This window comes from Lissotriton helveticus, chromosome 3_1 (genome assembly GCF_964261635.1).
Source record: "Lissotriton helveticus chromosome 3_1, aLisHel1.1, whole genome shotgun sequence".
Lineage (NCBI taxonomy): Eukaryota > Metazoa > Chordata > Amphibia > Caudata > Salamandridae > Lissotriton > Lissotriton helveticus.
Window position 1 is genome coordinate 1,721,859,945 of NC_136061.1, and position 24,014 is coordinate 1,721,883,958.

The window sequence follows — 24,014 nt, forward strand, 5'->3', positions numbered from 1 at the left end:
TCGTCATCTGTCTCACAGAATATATATATATTTTTTTATAAATATGTGGTTGAGTCAGTACATTGAGGTTTAAATATATTCACACCTGAACTGTTTACCTGAGTATTTTCAGGATATTTGTGGCCTAGGAAATTTATAACTGAGTTGTATTAGCCCTGTCCTAGGAACATTATATGGATTCAGGGGGTCCTTGTTGTACTTGAAAACCACTCTTTTTAAGACAGGGTGTTAAATCACATAGTGAAGCACTAGCCACTTTATTTGTAATTAACCAGCTTGAATATGTGGTTACAACAACTAGTTTTATTTAGTTTACTAAAAAAATGGAAATTTTAAAACCTTGTTTCCTATATTGAATATGGTGCCTATGTCATTTTAAGGATAGGCCTCTTTTTTGCATGTTGCTCCCACATTTTTGGACTGATGTAGCTGATTTTTCGACTCTGAGAGGGCACTGAGGCCTGCTGTGGTACCCAGGGTACCAAGGGCACCTAAGGCACAGTGTCCAGCCAGGGCCGCAGCACTTTTGGTGCCATCCTGAATATGACAAAGAACAAAATGGATCTCAGCACGCCACGGCAGACTAGACCTGTTGTGTTTACACTGCTAGTTTAACTTTGCCATTACAAATAATGGCAACTCCACCATTTCCTATAGTGAAATATGTAAGTCTCCCCTATTTCCAATAGCGCCACATGGCAGGGAGCCATATATTATTAAGTAGCACATACACTTTTCATGTGTCTTAGCAGCAGCACCTACAAATTGTCATTTTGTTGTGGACAGGTTAGTAGCCCCATTGGTCAACAGTGGGTTACCGACTGGCACCGCAGCTCGGCTAACCTCTGAAACGGACTAACTAACAGGGTACTCTGTGGTATCAAATTAATCGTAGCATTAAACCCGACCTGATGCCCAGGTTGAATTTAATGTCACTATAAAAGTAAGCAACTTTAGAAAGTTGCCAATCTGAACTCCAGCTAGTCCAGTGGCCTCACAAAGTTCCTGGTATACAGATAGATTTCTTTCTGCCTGGAGACATGTGATCGACTCCCAGGCGCAGGTACAAAGGCAGTTGCTGCAGAGGGAAGAGGGAGGTGTTACCTCCTCTTTCAAGATGGCCACTCAGGGTGTTTGTGCAAAAGTCAAGCTTTAAAGGGGAAGGCACCTTTGAAGGGCCGACTGTGACAACACCCCTGAACAGGATGCCTTTTGTTCCTGCAGACACTTGGAGACAGAGCCACGGAGGGAAACCCCGTCCCCAAACCGGTTTCCCCACAGGGTTGCCAAATCTCTAGGGTGGCCCACCCCACTCCTGATGACGAAGGAAAGGTTGTGCCATCTTGAAAGAGGCAAGAACTCGGCACCAGGAAGGAGGGGCTCAGTAGCCCATTGGCTAGTTACCACGTCGTCCCCTCTGGGCTCTTTTTGGGGATATATGTGGCACCTTGTCCCTCACCTCATGCTGAAATTAAAGAAAGGACTGAAGAAGGACTGCCCGGCTGCCCTTAACCTGCATGAAGTAAAATACACAAGATGATGGATGGAATGTTGCACAATGGCAAAACATTCACCCCCAGTCATAGATCTGGGTTTAATCCATCATTATTTTGCTCACCGAGCCACCCCAGTTCAGACATGGCCATATGCAAATCAGTCTTGACCCTGTGCCTCATGGGAACAGTCCAGACCGAACTGCCAAGCCATGTCTTCCTTGGACCGGAATCAAGCATCCTAGGACCGGTTTCTGGCTATCAGCCGTCTTCAGCCAGGATAGCTTGACTCCAGTGGCGTAGTGAGCACGGGACCCACATCTGGGCATACCCTTCCCACATAGGGTGACCAGCAAAATACACAACCTGCATGAAGTAAGGCTGCAACATTGAGAAGACCGCCCATGCTGCGCTTTTGGGCTAGTAAAATTTGGACTATGATTGCGGCTCCTAGCTCTGGGAAAAGTTGGTCCCCATTCTTCACCCAAAGCAGTGACTCCAGCTCCTGGGACACAAGAGCTGAAGACGCCCAAACTGACAAGTTGGTAGCTACAGCAGAAATATGGCAGCTACCAGTCGCTGGGTGCATCAAAGGACAAATCCGAGATAGCCAAAGTTTCACCCATTTCTGCCTGACCGAGGAGTGCCATCAGAATCTGGATTTGTCGTACTCAAGGGACACTAGCTAATCCCCAAAGGATTTTCCCCCAAACGTGGTGCACGGAAACCAGTAGCCCAGCATCGGTTGGCCCACTACGGTAATGTAGAGGACTTCAAGGGACTCCAAACTCTGTGGCCAATGTCACCCCTCACCACTCATGGACAGAGGGACAACCACAAAGACACCCCATCAACTGCACCTCAACCAGAGCATCCTTTGCCTGTATCTTCAGCAACAGGACTGCTCCAACTTGCTCTAAAAACACTCTGGTAGCCAGGTAACTGTCCAAAGTTTCCACTGTGGTCCCCCAGACGTTTTCACTGCTGGATTGGGTCACCTAACTCAGGCTGAAGTACTCGCACTAACTCTTCCAAACTTTTCAAATGTTTCTAATTTTGTGGTGACCAATGCTTGCGTGCGGTTGCATTTAAAAGTGATAAAAATGTCTAAATTCTGTATCTCTGCAACACTCCGGTCGATGTTGATGATCCAGGTCTCTAAAAATTCTGAAAAATACGCTCTATTGTTATAAACTGCTGTCAAGTATCTTTCTTGGTATGTGACTTTCTTATTTCCTTGTTTGGTGCTGATAAATGTTTTACTAAAAGTTCCTTTGCAAAGCCGTTCTGCTCGAAGCCACAGCTACCCAGGGTTGAGCTTAAGGTTAAGTAACAAAGCCTGACTAGACCCAAGATGGCATTAGCAAGTGTACTCCACGATAAGGCTCCATAACCATATCATATAGTACACCCAAATCCTCACAGTGACGAAATGTGTTTTGTGTAGGGGTGGGTGGTGAAATCTACTTCACCAGCAGGTTTTGTGGGTTTTTTTTGCCAACTCCCAGCTCTGCTGGGTGCATGGAGTTTGGCAAAAAACTCTGATTCCGCCGCAGAGTTTGCCCGCTCCGCCCACCCCTACTAGCTAATGTTCTTGTGTGTTTCCCAGCCTGATCTCCACACCTCACTAGATTTGACCCAAATCAGGCTCACATGCCAGGGTCCTCAAGTGAGCAGCACACCCCTTGTTGTGACTCCTTCTGGGCTGGCTTGAGGTAGCTCTGTGAGTGGTGCCATCTTCTTGCCGTGTGGCGCTCCAAGCTCGCCCAACAAACTCATTGATATCTCGTCCCCATTCATCATTCCATGTTGGTGGGGGTTATCGAGCACGGCTACTGCAATCATATAATCATATGGCCAGCCGCACAAGATACTCAATGTGTTCCGAGCCACACCCCATGACTCTGTAATTACATGGCTGCTAAAGAACATCATCTGTTCCCCTCTTGTATTATTCAGCATGCTTACAAGAATCATGATATATTGATATATGACCAGTTCTCATTTCTCTGCCAACAAAACCGTCCAAATTTCCTGAATTAGCAGAACTCGCATTCCTATCACACTGCTATTTTGGGAGCCCAGCTTATGCGGCACGCTCCAACCCGAAATGTGCCAGCCCCGGTCCCCAACTGACCCCATACCTGCCTCCCTGGTCGATCTCTGTTCTTCCCGCACACATCACTGTCCCACGCCACCATGCATCGGTTGTCGGGCGATGAAGTGCATTGTGCATGTCGTGCTCTGGTTCTATGTGAGCGAGTGTGTGCGGCTACTACTCCACTACTTGCATAGTGTCTAGCACTGCACTGCTGTGCATCACCAGGGAGACCTTCAAGGGGCAGCGGAGGTGGCTCCCCGGGGCCGTGGGAGCCTGATGTAGCGCCCACACCTCCATCCTTCTTCATGTGTAGCGAGGCATGTCTTTCTGCATAGATCACTGGGGAGAGGAGGCAGCATTGAGAGGTGAGTGTAAGGAGCAGGGAGATCAGTGTTACAGTTTAGGAGTAGGGCGAAGCGGAACGCTGCAGAATTCCACTGGGTTTTTATGCAACTCTGCGGAATTCCGTGTAGGGCAACTCCGCGAACTCCGCCCACCCCTAGTTTAGTGGTATCTGAGAATTAAGTATTATGAACGGATTTTTTAAGGCGTATTGGATTCATTTTAATTGTGAGGTTTTTGATGAACTTTGTGTATTGTAACTGCTGAATGTAATGGCTGTCTTTTTGAGACGTTATTGCTATGTGTATTTTTTCACAAGATCAATGACATTTCAATGTGTATTTTTATTTTTTTAAGATGTTTTTGTAATGTCTATATTTCTATAATTTGTATATCTTGGAAATAAATCTTATTAATACAACTATTTACTCCTTGTAGGTTATTTGGTATCTTTTTGCCGATATTCAAAAGTAATAGGGATATGTTTCTCCTGAGCTCAATAAAACCGATGAAGCAGTAAAGTGGTACTATGAAATGGGCTGGCTCTTGTGAATATGAACAATAGAGACTCTTGTCAACATTTATACGTGTACACCATGTTATAAAACAACTCTGGGAATTTCAACAATGTTATTGAATCTGAGAAAGCCTCTACTGCTAACTTGCACAATAGAGGCTTGATGCAATCCTTGTGTATGTAAATCAAATTGCAAATTAATGTTTTGAATTATTTAATGCTGTTTTTAGGTCTCGCCTGCCGATGCGCTTGTGCATTCGAGCTGGCGAGAGATATAGGGGCTTATCCAGAGTTTAACCAAAGTGGCGATTTGATGCAGTGCATGTGCGCTTTCAGGTCAATGCGCAAGCGCAATAAGTTAAAATGCGCGTGCACAGCATCAAATCGCCAGCCATCTGTTCCCCAGCTTGGTGCCGCCAGCAGCTCTTCCCGCTCCGCTCCGCCCCCTGCTGCATCAAAGGCTTTCACGGCCAGCCGGCCGTGCTTTCAGTTTCACAGCCGCCAGGCTGTGTCTCCTTTTATTTTAACTTTTTTTTAATTTTTTACATTTTTTAGTTACCGCTGGTTCTATCCATTCCACCTCTCTCCCTTTCCTTTCTTCAGCGCAACTGGAAGGTTGGCTGATGATAAATTAATCAGTACATTTACGTAATATACCCAATTTTCACTGCCCGTTTCGGTACAATTGTCAATTTTAAGCAATGTACCTCCGCTATCAAACACTAACAAGGGCTGACTTTATTCAGACATATTGACACCTAATCGCCAGTTTTAGTTAATGACCAGTATGAGACAAAGAGTCTTTCACCACTCATATAGTCTTTCCTCACTTTTTGCCGCTCTTTTGATTTAACACAATTGCGGTTGACGCTCCAGCTCTTACGTATGTCCTCAACCAATGAGCTTTCAGAGACTTCCATTTTATTCACTTCCTGGTTCCAGCCCTCACTCGTCCACTACCTGGTACCGAGTGATTTGTCGTGGGGCTGCAACTTTGCCGTATACTTTATGAAGGTAAGATTCACTGTGTCTTGCGCGGTAATTTTGGTTGTTGCATCACTATTGGTGAAAACCTGAGCCAAACACCATGTATTTGATGTTGTGAACACGCGCTTCCCACTCGGGAGTAACATGGTTTTAGCAGTGGTTTGCTCACGATTTTCGGAAGACAAGTTGTCGTTTTTTGGTGTAATGGGGCCAACACAACAACAGGTCTGTTATGCATAAAAAAGAAGGTAGAACTAAAGCCAAGCAAATGCATTCCTATTTGTGAGAGCAATAGCAAGCTGTGGCGTGGATTTTTTTTTTTTAACCATCTTCAAAGAACTGAGCTTGAAAGTATTGCATATTGCTTCTGTTATGTATTATTCAATTAGGGCTTTCTTGCATGGTAACTAATTTCTGTATTGTCTTCATAAGTATTTCTTTATCCACTTTCGTAGAAAATATACTTCTGCATATAACTAAAGAGAATCATATTAATTTCTCTTGAATCAAAAACAATAGTTATGTGTACGTTGCGGCTAGTTTGTTTATTGCCCCTCTTTTCAACTGTGATTTTTTCCTGTAACCTCATAGGCCAGTACTTAACCTCATTGGAGGGATACCATGTAGAAAACGAACATTTTGAAACTCAAAGGTATATAGACTGTGCACCTTAAAATCTGATTGCTGTCTTCCAATTAAGACCGTTCAAAGCTATAAATGGACTGCCATGAATTGGTATGCTGCACCCGGTTCTCACTCTCTCCTCCAATATCCCTCTCACTGCTCTCCTCCCTCTCTCTCTCTCACTCTCTCACTCCAATCCCTCTCCTCTCCCTCCTTCCCTCTCATCCTCCCTCTCTCTCCCTCCCCTCACTCTATCACTCTCCCTCTCTCCGTCTACCTCTCTCCCTTTCCCTCACTTCCCTCTCCCTCTCTCCTCTCTCCTCTCACCCTCTCCCTCTCTCTCTCCCCCTCTCTCTCCTCTCTCCCTCTCTTTACCCTCCCCCTGCTCTCCTTTTTCTCCCTCTCCCCATCTCCCACTCTGCCTGCTCTCCTCTCTCTCTCCCTCCCCTCTCTCTCCCCTCCGTCCTTCGCTCTCGTCCTCCCCCTCTCTTCTTACCCTCCCTCTACCCTCTGTCCCTTTTCCCTCTCTCCCTTTCCCTCACTTCCCTCTCCCTCTCTCCCTTTCCCTCTCTTCCCTCTCCTCTCCCCGTCTATGTCTCTCTCTCCTCTCTCCCCCTCTCTCTCTCCTCTCTCTCCCTCTCTTTACCCTCTCCCTCTCCCTGCTCTCCTTTTTCTCCCTCTCCCCATCTCCCACTCAGCACCACCACAGCATCACTCAGCACCACCACAGCATCACTCAGCACCACCACAGCACCACTCAGCACCACCACAGCACCACTCAGCACCACCACAGCACCACTCAACACCACCACAGCATCACTCAGCACCACCACAGCATCACTCACACCACCACAGCACCACTCAGTGCCACTACAGAACCACCACAGCACCACACTGAACCACCACAGCACCACTCTCCACCACCACAGCACCACTCTGCACCACCACAGAATCACTCAGCAACACCACAGCATCACTCAGCACCACCCCAGCAACAGTCAGTACCACCACAGCACCACTCAGCATCACCACATCATCACTCAGCGCCACCCCAGCATCACTCAGCACCAACACATTATCACTCAGCACCACCACATTAACACTCAGCTCCAACGCAGCATCACTCCGCACCACCACAGCACCACTCAACACCACCCCAGAATCACTCAGCACCACCACAGCATCACTCAGCGCAAACACAGCATCACTCAGCGCAACCACAGCATCACTCAGCGTAACAACAGCCTCACTCAGCGCAACCACAGCATCACTCAGCGCAACCACAGCATCACTCAGCGCAACTACAGCATCACTCAGCACCACCACAGCATCACTGGTTCAAATATGTTCTTTCAATGTTTCAAGCTGGTTTCAAGCTTTCAAGCTTTATTACAAATCACAAAAAGATGTTAATATTTCACTTTTGTTCTTGGATTTTCGTCACAATGAAAAACACTGAACATAATCTTCACAAAAGTTATTTACAAAACTTAAAGCTATTGACATTACAAATTAAATTAATTATTTAAGTATTAATTATTTAAGAACATTAAAATCCATTTTTATTTGTAAGTTCAATACATCTAAGTCACGTAAATACAAAACATGTTGCATTACAAATGCTATAGGTGTCACATTTGCGAAAGTTATAACTATTGGCATTGTAAATGACAAAGCTATTAATTTAGCTATTTTCAAAAACAACACATAAATTTAAAAAAAGTCATTTATAAGACCAATAGCTCAAACTTTCCTAATGCGAGACCTATTGCATTTCCAATGCTTGTTAACTTGGGAAGTACGCATCACATAACAAAATCAGTGTGTTATATACTTACTTTTTTATTTATTGTTAGTCATCTTCCCACCACAATAAAAGTACACTTGAGACATTTAATAAAAAATCTGAAACACCATTGGAATAAGCACTCATCCACAGAAGAATCAAAGCAGTCTTCGTCAGCCAGAGAGCAAGTTTGCAGAATTTACACAATTGAGTTGGATGTCGTGCATAAAAGCCTTACGGTGGGAGCCAAGCAAAGTCAAATCCTAAAAGAAGGCTATACTATCTAGATAGGTGTAAACAGATCATCGCTGTTGTTAGCAAGTTGCTGGATTAACTGTTCATCGTTAATGAATGTTAATAGACCGTGGCTTGGCCTTCCCTGCTTTACCTGGCACTGACGATTAGAAACCCTCCCCCTCGAAACAAGACAGGCCAGGCTTTGGGACTCCAGCAGGCCCCTCCTTCACAGTTTTAAATTAACTATGAGACATAAACCATTGTAAGAAGTTACCGTCTCCAGCAGGTAGGCTTTCTTTCATCAAAAACAAAATCAGTGTTTTCAAATTTGAAATATGCGAAAAGTACGAAAACAATAACAGAGTAATTTGGTTATGTGATGATAATCCCCATCACAACGTCATAGTTCTTTCTAAATTCTATCTCAGAAGAGTCTTGAGATGTGCAGTCAGCAGCAAAAGGGAGAGGATCTGGTCCGTCGGCTAGATTGCCGACTTTGGTCATGGTACGCAAGGTTCGAGCCTCGGGATCGCGTGCACATCCTGTGATGCTGGGCAAATCGCTTAATCTCCCGTGCCTGAATGTCCGGTGCACTTGTAAAGCGCTCTAATACCTTCGGGTTCGGCCTATATAAATCTGCATTAAATACAATAACGATTGCCTTTAAATTGGCGCGAGGAGGTGAACGTTCTTTGTGCACATAAATTTCTTCTGAGAAAAAACTTTCAGCTGAGAATTGGCAATATGAATGAATAGTAAGATGCTGCCGCCCTCGTGTGGTACAAAATTATATGGCGTGTGTAAAAGATGAAGCAAAACTAACGAGAATTAATAAAACTTAGTAAACAACTTTTGACCATAAAAAGCAAAAATAACTGCCTCCATAAACAAGGGTGCACGGGAGAGTGGAGAACTGTGCACCCACAGTGCAATGAGATTGCTCTTAGATAAATGAGCAGTGCACATTGGCGCTTCACGGCCACACACACAAAACAAGTACCATATGGTCACTAGCTATTCTAGCTTCTCTCGCATGGACAGCATGCACACACACAAACGAGAACGTGAGGAGTTGGTAATTGGAAACATCTAGTGCCAGCTGGTGATCTTTTAAAGTGGTGAGTGTCACACTTTTTTTTAATATTCTTTTTATTGTAATTTTGTTAAAACAACATACAATCGTCTTCTATATGTATCTCACAATGCAATATCCTATTGGTCCAAATGTCCAGTACAATAGTTCTCAATACAATACGAACATGGTACATGTGCAGTTCAACCATCATATCACATCAGTGGGGTAACCACATATGGACTTCACCCCCCCCCCCATCCACCCCTACATCTTCTGAAATATACAATTGCTCAGGAGGGAGAAACGAACAAGGCCGTCAAAGAGTTGACATCCACCCCTCCTACAGCACCAAACCCGAACACCAACAACCTGTCAGTGGCAACGAACCAGAAGGCCGCAAAGTCTGTAGATTTAAAAAACACACCCCCTACCCCTCATGCGCATGCAGCATCAAATCCTCATTACCCCACGTCTGTGGCGATCGAATCTCCATTACCCAATTCAGAAGTCTCTCTAGCAATGAGATAACATGTGAGGGGGGCCCAGATGTCATTCGGCCTGGAAGCCACCGATAACAATTCCGCATATGTGGCAAGTCGTTCTTGACAGGTAATTAAATCATCAAGCCATGTCTTAAATTTAGGCGCCCAGTCCCTCCCCCATCTGCAGGCCACCCTTCGTTTTGCCATGAGAAGTGCCATAGCTATAAACCGCCTGTGTTCTGCCTTTACCGGAGTAACAAACCCCAACAATGCCATTAAGGGGTTCGGCATCAGTGTCTCATCTATCATGTGCTGCAATGCCTCAAAAACCTAATTCCAATATTCCCGAATGCTCGGACAGTCCCACGCCAGATGCAAAAAATCCGCCCCAGGGGCGCGACATCTGTCACAGCGATCGTCCTCCCTCAGCTCAAATATGTGCATCTTAGCAGGTGTATAATATAATCTATTGAGGAACTTATAATGTATGATGTGGAGTCTGCTGCTCGCTGAAACCCTCTCAGTGTGCAGGCAGCAGGTCTCCCATTGTGAGTCTGTCAAATGGCTCCATAATTCTGCGTCCAATTTCAGCTGCGCCTGAGCTGCAGGTCTCTCTGTTTGCACATGCACTATGTTGTAAATCAGTGAAAGTAGGCGCATGGGTTTGGGCCTTTCCAGCACCGCATGCAATGGCGTCAGTCGTGCTGGCTCGTCCGGAAACGTTAGGGTGATAGCTTTCACCCCGTGCCGTAATCTAATATATAGAAACACATCTAACGGCGTCTGCATCTCTTCAGGACACATATGTGCTAGAGAACGGAATTCACTGTCATGGTACATATCCCCCCAATTAACCAGTCCATACTTGCCCCTGAATTTCCTAAATACCTCCTATTGCAGTAGCGGGATATCCGGGTGATAGGTGAGGGGCATCAGTGGTGAATATGCCAATGGCACTCCCAACATCTCTGTGATCTTGTGCCACGCCTTAAGTGAATTATAAAGTGCATTCGGTTGCCTTTCTCTGGGACCAATCTTGCTGTATATTGCCCCATCTAGCGGGACAGGGTGGGCCAGCCAATGTTCCGCCGCTACTTGTGGCATGTAGCGAGGTTGTTTAATCCAAAACCACACAAAGTGTGCCTATGCTGCTATAAAGTATAACTCCAAATCAGGTATCCCGAAGCCCCCTTGGGAATAAGGTCTAGTTAACACTTCCCATTGTAGTCGAGGCTGTTTACCTCCCCACACTAGGCGTATTAATCCAGATTTCAGGGTTTTGAAGAAGTAAGAGCCCGGGTAGTAGGGAATATTCAGAAATAAATATAGCACTTGCGGGAGTATCACCATTTTAATTAATGAAGCGCGTCCTGCCATAGACAGGGGAAGCGCCACCCATCTTGTCACACAGTCTCCGATCTTGGACATAATAGTCCCATAATTTGCCCTCATCAATTCCTCCCTATTACTTGTAACTTTGACTCCTAAGTATTTAAGCTCATCAGCACACCATTCCAAGGGGTAGTCCATTTCAAAACGTTCCACCGCCGTCGTGAGTGGGAAAAAACTAGATTTGGTCCAGTTAATCTGTATACCGGACATGCTTCCAAAGACTATGAATTCCCGGAGTACCGGGTTCAAATTCTGACGTGGGTCATGGATATATAAGGTAATATCGTTCGCATATAGTGAGATGAGTATCTGGCGCTGAAAGCACCGCAAAGCCTTATCATTGTGACTCTGCCTCAATTTTGCCGCAAGAGGTTCCACCGCCAGTGCGAATAGCAGCGGCGATAGGGGCCACCCCTGTCTGGTCCTCCTTGTTATCTCAAATGTTTGGGAAGTGTGTCCATTGATCAAAACCTTGGCCATTGGTTTGGTATAAAGTAGTTCAATCCAGGCTAGAAACAAGGGTGGGAAGCCCATCCGCTTCATCACCCCAAATAGGTATCACCATTCAAGCGAATCAAATGCCTTAGTAGCGTCCAAAAAAATAGCAGCCATAGGGAGGTCAGGGGAGGGGGTGTGAAGGATCGCAACTAGCGTCCTTAAGTTATGAGAGGTTGCCCTGCCAGGCACAAACCCCGACTGGCCTGGGAGGATCAAATGTTCCATCAGCAGACTAAATCTTGTTGCTATCAGCTTAGCTGAAATTTTCGCATCACAGTTGAGCATCGAAAGTGGCCTATAGGAGTCACAAAGGCCAAGGGGTTTTCCGGGCTTTGGCAAAGACATTATCAGCGCCTCCCTCATTGACCGCGGTAAGAGCCCCACCTCTAATGCGTCCTCATAAACTTCCCGAAGCACCGGTGCCATGATGTCTATATATGTTTTATAGAATTCCACTGGAATTCCATCGGTGCCTATGGCCTTGCCCGACTGCATGCTCATGATGGCTTCCCCTACCTCATCCAGCTCGAAGGGCGCACATAAGAAAGTCCTCTGCGTGTTGCTCAGCCATCCCAATGCCACATCCCCTAAGAAGTCGTCCAGCTGCTCAACCGAGGTGCCCGTTGTGGTATACAGAGCGCTATAATATTTCAAGAACGTTCTAAGTATATTGTGCGTGTCGCGATGAGTGACGCCCCCCGAATCCTGTATTTCCGTGACAGCGTTGGCACAACATGGTTTTTTCACCTCGTGCGCCAGAATTTTTCCAGGCCTGTCTCCTTCTCCATAATTTCTGGCCACCCAGTACTTGCTTTTGAATTTTGCCTCCCTCTGCGCTTCTTCCATGTACAGGGACAATTTTTCCCGAAAGGCTATTTGTGCTTCTACAGTGGGGGCTACCGCGAGTTCCGTTTCTAGCCGTTTAAGCCCCCTATCCAGAGCCCCGATCGTGGCCTGAATATCTTTAAGCACCCCGCACCTTTCCCTATACAGTATCCCCGTAATGTTACTTTAAAGGCCTCCCAAATCAATTCTACGCTTTTCACTGAATCCTTGTTCCGTGCAAAAAAGTAAAGTATTTCCTCTCTAAGTTCTTCTTGAAAGACCGTGTCTAATAAAATGGAGGGATTCAATCTCCACGGGCTCCGCGGCACATTAAAGTCCGAGGATAAGAGCGCCAGTAACACCGGCGCATGATCAGAGTATGTTCTAGCAAGATGCCTCGTGGCTATTATTGATGGTGCAAGTCCTCTAGATACTAAAAAATAGTCCAGTCTGGCCCATGAGTGTGCCTGCGCTGTGAAGTGTGTACCCTCCCGTTCCAGTGGGTGTCTATGCCTCCAAGCATCTATCAAACGATAAGCCTCCTTGATGTCCTTGACTGCAGCCTGCGCTCTAGTGTAGTGATGCGGCGCCGAGTGGGATCTATCTGCACTGGGATTGTACGTGACATTAAAATCACCTCCCCAGACTACGTGTGTGACCTCTATTTCAAAAATCTTGGCCCATAGTCCATCAAAAAACCTGGGGTCATCCACATTTGGACCATAGCAACACACTAGCAGGACAGATTGTGTCCCCAGTCTATCCCATGCCATACAATATCTTCCATCTTCATCGCATAAGGAGCCTGCCATTTGGAATGGTACCTGCCTCTTGACCAGTATGGCAGTCCCACGGGCGTAGCTCGAGTAGGACGAAAAAAGCCTAGTCTCCGCCTACTTACTTCCAAAAGTAATTGGCCTATTACGCTGGCAGTGAGTCTCCTGTAGCATAGCAACGTGTATGTGGTGACGATCCAAGAATGATAAAACCTGTCTCTTCTTACGGGGATCCCCCAGGCCTCTCACATTCCAAGATAGTATTTTAAGGTCCGTGTTACCCGCCCCAGACATCATTTCTACCAATCCACATCTCAAGCAATGGGGAACAGGGTCGGGGCCACCACCCTGCCAGCATCCCACCTGTCAGTCTCATAATACCATCGTTCTCTTGGTTACACTTGTACCTCTGGACCTCTATTCGTTGGACCACACAATTCGAAGACGATAATCTCTCAAACAACCCCCCGTGACCCCCCCTCCATCCTCCCCCCTCGCACTGAAGCAACCCAATCTTGCCAGCACCTTTCGTCCCTCCCCCCCTTCCCTACCCAACAGGAACATATAAAATGTAGTTCCACAAAACCCAGAACACTTGCAAACATTAGTGGGTGATACCCTCGGGGGACCTACTCTAGAGGGCCTCACAGGTTCTCCTGTCCCATGAAGGACCACCGCGATGAAACACCAGGGATCCTCCACTGCGGGAGAGGTGGTCCGGAGTCCAATAATGGCCGACAACTGGTGCACATCCGAACTTACATCCCAGTGTCATTAGGCTTCGTCATCCCCATACTTGCCACCTGTTCTTTGATTCTCGCGGTGCGACCCTCATCCACTCAGTGCGGATGTTCGTCTTCTCTGGCCGGTGATGATCTCTGCGACCCATTGCGGCTGTCTCGATCTCAGTTTTGCCGTTTCATTGATCGTAGGTATTCCTCCACTTGGGCAGGATTGGTGAAGAATTTCTGTTTGCCCTGATGCGTCACACGCAGACGAGCTGGATATAGCAGGGCATAGTCTATCTGCGCCTCTTGAAGTTTTTTCTTGACGTCTATGAACTTTCTGCGTTCTTCTTGTACAATGGGGGTGAAATCAGGATAAATTGAAAATGCATTTCCCTCGTAGGTCAATGTTTGATTATTTCTGGCTGCCCATAAGGCCACATCCCTATCACGATAGTTAAGTAGCCGTGCAATGATGGGTCGGGGTGCTGCTCCCGGTCGCAGGTCGCAGGCCCAACGACCTATGTGCCCGCTCAACAATGAAATGCCGGGAGAAGGCATCTTGCCTCACAGCCGAAAGTAGCATCTTCTCTACATATTCCTCCATTTTCCCAGTGTTTGTGGATTATCCGGAATCTCCACCACGCGTATGTCATTGCGCCAACTCCGTGCCACTAAATCCTCATTCTTGGCTGCTATAGTCCTCAAGATGTTATCCATGCGAGCCAATTCAGTCGAGTGTCCAGCTGTAATGTCATCATTGTCCGAGATACGCCTTTCAACTTCCACTATTCGTTCCTCGTGTGCGTCCAATTTGTGCGCAATTGCATCCATCCTAGACAACATGCGGTCCACCTTGTCTACAACGGTCGCGAACCCGCATTTCTTGCAATATGTGCTCCATGTCCGCACCTTGCGATCCAGTAGCTTGTTCTCCCCCTGTTGCTCCCGTGTCAGGTTGCCTGCTTCTGGAGCTGGATTTAGCGGTTTCGAAGGTGAGTTTCGGCTGCCTGGCGTCTGGCTTGCCCATCGTGTCCTCGGGTGTTTCACTACGTGCGAAACAGGGAGTTCTGCGCAGCTTTTATGTTGTGTGTGTCCACTCACTCAAGACGTGTCACCGCCTTGTGGGGCGCCTTCTACGAACCCCGTCAACCAGCAAACGAACTTCCGGGACACCACTGCCACCCACTGTTCCTGAGGAGACGAGACCCAACCACCTAGCCACTTCAACTTGGTGATGCCGTGCCCGGCTCGTAGGGGCGCCACCCTGGTGTCTCTTCTAGCGTTCTTCCCTGGCAGGCGGCCAGGCTGTGTCTTGCAACGTTGGTCTATAGGGCAATACCGGGAGCGCAGTGGCACCACTGCAGTGTTCCCAAATGAAAAATTAGCGTAACCTTCAGCACCCTGCCTGCACCGCCCGGGAGGCTCTGCTTCCTATGGTGGTCCACGGGGCGGCAGGCACTGGGAGTGGGTGGTGAGAGGGGGGGACTCCCCCACAATGGCCCAGTCCTCAGTGGCTGCCCCCAGGCAGCATCAGCGTCTCTCGCCAATCGTGGCGCAGTGGTGGCCCAGTCTTGCCGCCCTCACCTTGACCGGAGGGGACCTCTAGTCTCAGCGCCGGGCATCAAGCGCACAGTTTCAGGGCAGATCGTTCCCGGCCCACTCGTTGCTCTCCGCTGCTTTCCCTCACCCGGCTGGATCTTGGCTGTATTTCCGGTCGGGCGGGAGTCCCGGGCCTTCAATGTTAGGCACTCCCACAGCAGTGTTGGGTACTGGGGAGCCGGACCAAATCTGGCAGTGTCAGGAGGCCTCCGCCGCCCCCCAATGCAGCCTCAAATTCGCCCTTCTTCGCTGCAGGCTACTCAGCAAGTCTTGCGGCCCCCGACTGCACACGATGAGCCCCTGTTACTTGGCCCCCGCGCCTCACCAATATGTACGTTGCCACGTAGTGGCAGCCGCCTTTTGTGCCTCAACCGCCCTCAGCGCCGCCGCCGCCTCCCAGGCTGTAGGGTCGTCCGCCGATGTTCTGGCTCGCCGCACCATTCAAAAAGTGGCCCCCACGGTGCGCTGCACCCAGGACGCCGTCCCACGTCAGCACCGGCCAAACAGGGCACAACTCCACCCAGGATCACGGGCTCCTCCGCTCCTCTCGCACATCCACGGGGCCCAGCTTCTGCTTTTCAAACCACGGGCTATCCCAGTTGCTCCTGCCGCTGTGCACTTCCGCCAGCCTATCCCTCTGCAGCCGGTCAGATTACAGTCAGCTCCTGCCTGCGTATGCCGCAGCCGTTCCGCTCCAAAGTTGTACCGAGTGTCCTTCAGCCACCAAGGTACGGATCACTCGCTTTTCGGACGCACACCTAAAGACGTTAGGAGGATAAGTGCAGGATAATTATTCCGGACCTCGGGAGCCTCATGCGAGTGCGGCCATACAGTTGTGCGCCCTCTAGCGTCCCCTCGGTGGGTGTCACACCTGCATCAAATTTCATTGAGAGAAGTGAGCAAGCCAGACTTCTTAAAGAGGGTTCTGAGTTCTCATTTTGAGAAACTTTTTTCTAAACAGTGGGGTCAAATAGTGTATTTGAGGGGGCGTGGTCTCGTGCCGTGAGAGGATGACGGCTTTCATTTGAGCTCCGCTCGGACGCGGAGCTTTTATTGCTAAATGCAGCCTGTTCTTCAATATTTCATGCCCCACTTTTTTGGAATGCGCTGGGTAAGTGGTCAGAGCAGCGCTTGAGGCTGTTTTGACCGCTCTGCTCACTTTCTTCCACCTGTGGCAGCAGCGGTGATTTTCTTGTCACGGAATTTGAGCGGCGGCCGCCATTTCCTGTCAGCCGCTTGCTCTTCACTCACTCAAGGTAACCAGCATTTGCAGCATATTAACGCTCGGCAACGTTTTCTTTTTCCTCATGTTGTATCCTCTGCACAGTGAGTGCTGAATTAATGACTTTCACTGCATTTTGGCAATATATTGCTTTTTTTAGGCTCTTCTGCCTGATTTGAGCCAGCATGTTGTTTTCTTGCCTCATTTTTCCTCAGGACGGATTATAGCACATATCTTTCTCAATGTTTCTACAATATTAGAATGGTGCTATTTCCTCCTTAATGCCTGAAACTCTGACTTTCTTATAATGTGATCCTGTCACACCTTCTAGCCTTTACTATTTTGATGACTTGTCATGTAATCTAACTAAGGCTACCTCATTTTGATTACTGGTTGTCTACTTATTGGAGTGCTGACGGAGGGTGACGCGCTTTTTTACTTTTGAGCATTCTTTTTTTTTTCTTCTTCTTTCTGGATCCTCACTAATATTGTTGGGCTTTTATCAAGTTTATGGGCAGACTGAAATCTTCATTTAAAGTTTCTACTCGAAATTCATACCTTCTCAAAATGGCGAATGAAGATCCAATGTCGGCCTGAGCGTCCTCTACAGGCACCAAACCTAGGAGAGCCAAAAATGATCCTCCCTCACCCATTTTATCATCTCACAACCTAGTTCTTGACACCATTCTGGATGAGGTAAGGGGTCTCAAGTCCTTTATGTCCACGACTAATGACAAGCTTCAACAAATTGAAGATAGATGAATTAATATGGAAGCTAAAGTGTTGGATATGGAACAACGCATTAGTGACCTACATGAGGTTTCCACTAAAATTCCATTTTTGGAACAAGAGATTCAACGTCTCAAACTCCACACAGAGGACCTTGAAAACCGCAATAGACGCAACAACTTACATCTTTATGGTCTTCCAGATTGTTCATTAAATATTCAACGAGCACATAGACTTGGACATCTTCAACCTCATGCATCCAAGCCCAGAGGAATCATTATGTTGTTCTTGGAGTTTACAGACTTAATGCGTGTTCTCTCTGCAGCCAAAGCAAAGCTTCATCTTAAATGGTCCGGCCATAACATCTTCTTATCGCAAGACCTCTCCAACGCTACTAATGCCAGACGAAAATAATTTTTATCTCTCAGACCGCAGATGAGACAATTGAATAGTCGTTATGGTATTCTTCATCCTTGTCTGTGTAAAATTAGGCATAATGGCTCCTTCCGTTCATTTGTTGAACCTACTGAATTGAGGTCTTATCTCATTAATATTTCTTCGAATTTTGCTTCTGGTCCCTCATCCCAGCTTTAAGTGTCTTCTTCTGTTATGCTTCTTAACCATCATGGATGTTCATGAATCTAATCTTTTTATTCTTTTTTCCGTCGTTTGTTCCTAGTTTGTCAGGTCGTTGCTAAAATTCATCTATTTGCTTCATTCATTTGTACTTTGGCTGTTTAGTTCTCAATTATTATTTTCTCCTCTTCTGTCGTTTCATCTTCTGTCTGTGCAGTCACGCCTCATGCTTCAATTCTTGCTTTTTCCTCTTAGATCTGGATCTTTTTCCATGGTCTACCTTCTCTTTCTTCTAGTTATTCATTCTTTGTTCTCTCTCTATCATTCTTTTTTTGTTCTTTTCTCATGTTTGATAGTATTCCATCTGTTGCATGTGTCCAGAATTGTTGTTTATTATGTGTTAATGTATTTTTTACTTTTCACTCATACATGGTGTTTATCTCCTTTTAGCGGTTTCCTTGAAGTGCGTCATCGCCTTCCGTGTAATACCTTCCCAACTCTCCACGTGGAATGTTCGTGGTCTTGGGCACCCCATCAAGAGACAAAAGGTACTCTCTCATCTATCAAAACTGAATGCTCAGGGTTCTTTTATTCAAGAAACGCATTGTACTGAAGCGGAATCGCTCAAGCTAAAACGGCAATGGGTGGGTCAGGTTGTGTTTTCTCCTTCATCCGGAAATAGGGGTGGTGTGGCAATATTATTTCATAAATCTTTACATGTTCACATTGTATCTATACACAATGATGCTGATGGATGATGGGTTATGGCTAAAGTTATCATACAAAAGAAAGAGTTAGTTCTCTTGAATATTTATGGCCCGGTCAGGCCTGACCCTGAATTTTGGAACTCTATCAAGATTTTACTTTCTACCGTTGATTCTCCAAACATTATAATTGCTGGTGACTTTAATCAATGGATTGACCCCTTTTCTGATAGACTATCCAAGTGTAAATGTAATCCAGATAAATCCCACAAAGCCTTTCAATCAGCCATTGCCTCTCGTTCATTATATGATACTTGGAAAACTTGTAACCCTGATTCTCTTGAATTTACTTTCTTTTCCAATGTCCATCAAACTCGTTCTAGGATTGATTATATTTTGGTTGGTAAATCCCTTCTCCCATCACTTTTGTCTTTGGAGGTTGGCTCTATTTTCATTTCTGACCATGCACCTGTTATCTCTGTTTTAGACCTATCCTTAAGTTCCCCTAAATTTAGTCAATGGAAGTTTAATAATTATTTATTGTCTGATACCCTTTTCATTTCTGAGGCTAATAAATTCATTAATGAATTTTTCACACTTAATAACCCATCTGATACCTCTACTTCCAATAATTGGGATGCTTTTAAGTCCTCTTTTCGTGCTTTCACTATTTCATATGTTGCAAAGAAAAAGAAAACTAATCGAAATAAATATACAGCGTTACTACAACACCTCCAACTATTGGAACATACATTTTTTACATCCAAGTCCCCTTCTGCCCTTCATGAATTGATTAAGGCCAAATCTGAACTTAATTGGCTACTGTTGATGCTTGCAACGTCCTTCTTAAAATTAGATCTAAATACCATGGGGGAAAAAATAAAGCTGGTAGAATGTTGGCTAACTACTTAAAAATTAAATCTGAACGAAAAATATTGGTCCTAATTTAAATGAATCCACCAATGTCCTTGCTACATCGAATGATGACATTGCTAAAGTGTTTCATGATTATTACCAGTCCCTATATTCTGATGATACGTATTCTTCTCCTCAACACTTAGATAGTTTTTTTCAAGTCTTCCCACTCCTCCTACCTTACCTGATGAATTTGATATATTGGAGAGAGATGTTACTATACAGGAAATAACTGATGCTATTAAGTCCCTGAAAAAATTAAAAAAACCTGGACCTGATGGCCTCTCTGGTGAGTTTTATTCTGCCTTTTTCACTATTTTCACTCCCAAACTCTTGGCTCTTTTTAATTCCTTTATTGCAGAATCCAAAGCCTCTGGCTCCTTCATGGAAGCCCTGATTGTTCTATTACCCAAGCCTGCAAACGATCACTCCAGATGTAAAAACTATCGCCCCATATCATTAATTAACTATGACTGTAAGATATTTGCCAAAATTCTTGCCTCTCGTCTTGAAAACATTGTCCCAATATTGGTTAAAACTGATCAATCAGGTTTTATTAAAGGTCGACTGGCTTCTGACAATGCTCGAATGTTTGCTAATGTTATTTCCCTTGGCAAAAAAATTAAATCCCCTCTGGCTGCACTGTCCCTAGATGCCGAAAAGGCGTTTGAACCGATTAATTGGAAATGTTTAGAATGCTTCATTGGTTCGGATTTGGCCCAACTTTAATTTCCTATATTAAATTATTATATTCTTATCTCCGCGCTAGTATTTTTGTAAATAATCGTTTCTCCAATTTTTTTCCCAATCCAGAGGTAAACGTCAGGTTACCCTTTCTCCCTTATTATTTGTTCTATGCCTTGAACCCTTCCTTGAACATATCCGTGTCAATCAGCTTATTTCTGGTCTTACTTATAACTCTTTAGAAATAAAGTTGTCAGCATATGCTGATGATATATTTATATATATGGCCACCCTCATACCTCCCTTCCTCCTTTTTTGGATGATATTCACCTATATTCTAGTATCTCTGGATATAAATTGAACTTCTCAAAAACAGAAGTCCTCCCATTGAACTCCCTATGTTACCAATACATGTTTAAGGATACTAACTTCACTTGGTGTCCTACTAAAATCAAATACCTTGGGAAATGGTTCTCTGATACATTACATATCACCATTAAACACATGTTTAATACATTATTCACTAAGATCCAATCTCTATTATTTTCATGGTCACCTCTACATTTGTCATGGTGGGGTAGGCTGGACACCATTAAAATGATGATTGTTCCTCATATCCTTTATAATTTATCTATGTTACCCTTTCGAATCCCCCTCACATATTTTTCACAAATTAACTGCATATGTACAAAATTCCTATGGAACAAAAAACATCTTCGTATTTTGCTTTCAAAACTTAAACGTCCTAAATCAGAAGGAGATGAGCGGTTTCCCGACTTCAAAAGCTACCACTCTGCATTTTTAATTAGACAGTTTTTTGCCCTTACATATGACTTTGCTGATACCCCTATGCCAAGATGGATTACTTTCGAACGCTCCCTATTAAAAGAGTTTTCTTTTCGGAACATAATTTATATGTCTAATTGTACCTTCATATCTAATCGTCCCATTTTAAAATACTCCCAAAACCTATTATATAACATTTTCGTCGATAGCCTCGACCCTTTTCAATGTTTTTTATCTTCTACTATTTGGTATAACAACTATATTAAATATATAGGCAAATCGTTTTACTACAAACACTGGAAGGAGAACGGAATTATTTTTGTCCATCAACTCATTCTCAAAAACTCTGTTATTCCCTTTTCTGATCTACAATTGCAGTATCAATTACCCAACATATTCCTTCATGAATATACATTAATTTCAAGTCAAGTCAGTCAAGTCAAGTCAAAAAAAATTTATATAGCGCACTACATACCCAGAGGGTCTCAAGGCGCTTGAGGAAGGGGGGGGGTTTACTTATCGAATGTCCAGGTTTTAAGTAGTTTTCTGAAGGCTAGGTGGTTTTGAGTAAGGCGGAGGTGGATGGGAAGGGAATTCCAGGTTTTGGCCGCTAACTATGAGAAGGATCTTCCCCCCATGGTGGCTTTGTGGATGCGCGGAACAGCGGCGAGGGCTTGGTTGGACGAACATAGCTGGCGGGTGGGGGTGTAAAAGGAAAGGCGCGTGTTGAAACAATCAGGTCCAAGTTCGTATAGGGCTTTGTGTGCGTGGGTGAGGAGGCGGAACGTTATTCTCTTGTTGACGGGGAGCCAGTGAAGGTCTGTCAGGTGAACAGAAATGTGGTCTGTGCGGGGTATGTCTAGTATGAGTCTGGCTGAAGCATTTTGGATGCGTTGGAGTTTTTTCTGCAGTTTTGCGGTGGTACCGGCGTAAAGGGTGTTTCCGTAGTCCAGACGGCTTGTGACCAGTGCGTGGGTGACCGTTTTTCTTGTTTCGGTGGGGATCCAGCGAAATGTTTTTTTGAGCATGCGGAGGATGTTGAAGCATGATGATGAGACAGCGTTGACTTGTCTGGTCATCGAGAGTGAGGAATCCAGGATGATGCCCAGGTTCCGTGCGTGGTCCGTCGGTATGGGGGCTTTTCCTCGGGCCGTTGGCCACCAAGAGTCGTCCCAGGCGGAAGGGGATGCACCTAAGATGAGGACTTCCGTTTTGTCCGAGTTCAGTTTCAGACAGCTGTGCTTCATCCACTCGGCTACTTCTTTCATCCCTTCATGTAGGTTGGTTTTGGCGGTGATTGGGTCTTTGGTGAGTGAGAGGATCAGCTGAGTGTCATCAGCGTAGGAGATGATGTTGAGGTTGTGTTGACGTGCGATGGTTGCGAGGGGACTCATGTAGACTTTGAAGAGGGTGGGGCTGAGTGATGATCCTTGCGGGACGCCGCAGATGACTTCGGTGGCCTCTGACTTAAAAGGGGGGAGGCGAACTCTTTGAGTTCTTCCAGCGAGGAACGAGATGATCCAGTCCAATGCTTTTCCTTGAATTCCGATGTTTCTGAGGCGTTGTATCAGGGTGCTGTGGCAGACTGTGTCGAAGGCTGCAGATAGGTCGAGGAGGATGAGGGCGACTGTGTCTCCGTTGTCCAGTAGTGTTCGAATGTCGTCTGTTGCTGCGATGAGGGCGGTCTCTGTGCTGTGTTTGGCTCGGAAGCCAGACTTTGAGGAGTCGAGAGATTTGTTGGTTTCGAGGAAGGCGGCGAGCTGATTGTTGATGGCTTTTTCAATGACTTTGGCAGGGAATGGGAGGAGCGAGATGGGGCGGTAGTTTTTGAGTTCGGTGGGGTCAGCTGTGGGTTTCTTCAGAAGGGGGCTGAGTTCGGCGTGTTTCCAGCTTTCTGGGAATGTGGCGGAGTTGAGGGAGCAGTTGATGATGTCTCGGAGATGGGGTGCGATGATGGAGTCTGCTTTGTTGAAGATGTGATGGGGGCCGGGTCAGTAGGGGATCCTGAGTGGATGGAGTTCATCAGGCGAATGGTGTCTTCTGTGGTGATTGGGTTCCAGTCGAAAAGGTTATTTAGAGGGGGTACAGGTTCGGAGGTGAGTGGGGTGGACTGGTTTGCGGGTTGGTTGTCAAAGCTGTTATGAATGTCAGCGATTTTGTCATGGAAAAATGAGGCGAGGGAGTCGCAGAGGACTTGAGAGGGGGTGATGTCGTTTGAGCTGGCGGTGGGGTTGGTGAATTCTTTGATGATGTTGAAAAGTTCCTTGCTGTTGTGGGCGTTGTTGTCTAGTCGGTCTTTGAGTGCTGATTTCTTGGCTGTACGGATTAGTTGGTGGTGTTTGCGGGTGGCGTTTTTGAAGGCGGCTTGGGTGATATTGTTTGGGTCTTTTTTCCAAGTTTTCTCAAGGGAACGACAGAGCTTCTTGGATTTCTTAAGGTCATCGTTGAACCAGGGGGCGTTCTTGCTTCCTTGCTTGATTTGATGTTTTTTCAAGGGTGCTAGTTTGTCGGCGGTTTGGGTTAACCATTGTGTGAGGTTGATGGCGGCTTGGTTACGGTTCGTTGAATAGGCAGGGGGTTTTTGAAGAAGCGATGTGGAGATCTGGTCGATGGTGATTTTGTTCCAATTTCTTCGCAGGGTTGGTTGAGGGTGGTTGTGGGTCGTGGTCTTATTGTAAATGAAGTGGATGCAACTGTGGTCCGACCAGTGGAGGGGTGTGGTGTGAGTGAAGGAGATATGCTTGCTGGAAGTGAAGATAGGGTCGAGTGTGTGTCCTGCATAGTGTGTGGGGGTGTTGACAAGTTGTTTGAGTCCGAGATTGGCGAGATTGTCCAGAAGGGTGGTAGTGTTACTGTCGTTTCTTTTTTCCAGGTGGAAATTGAGGTCTCCCAGTAGAATGTATTCTTCCGAGGGGAGGGCGTGTGGGGTGATGAAA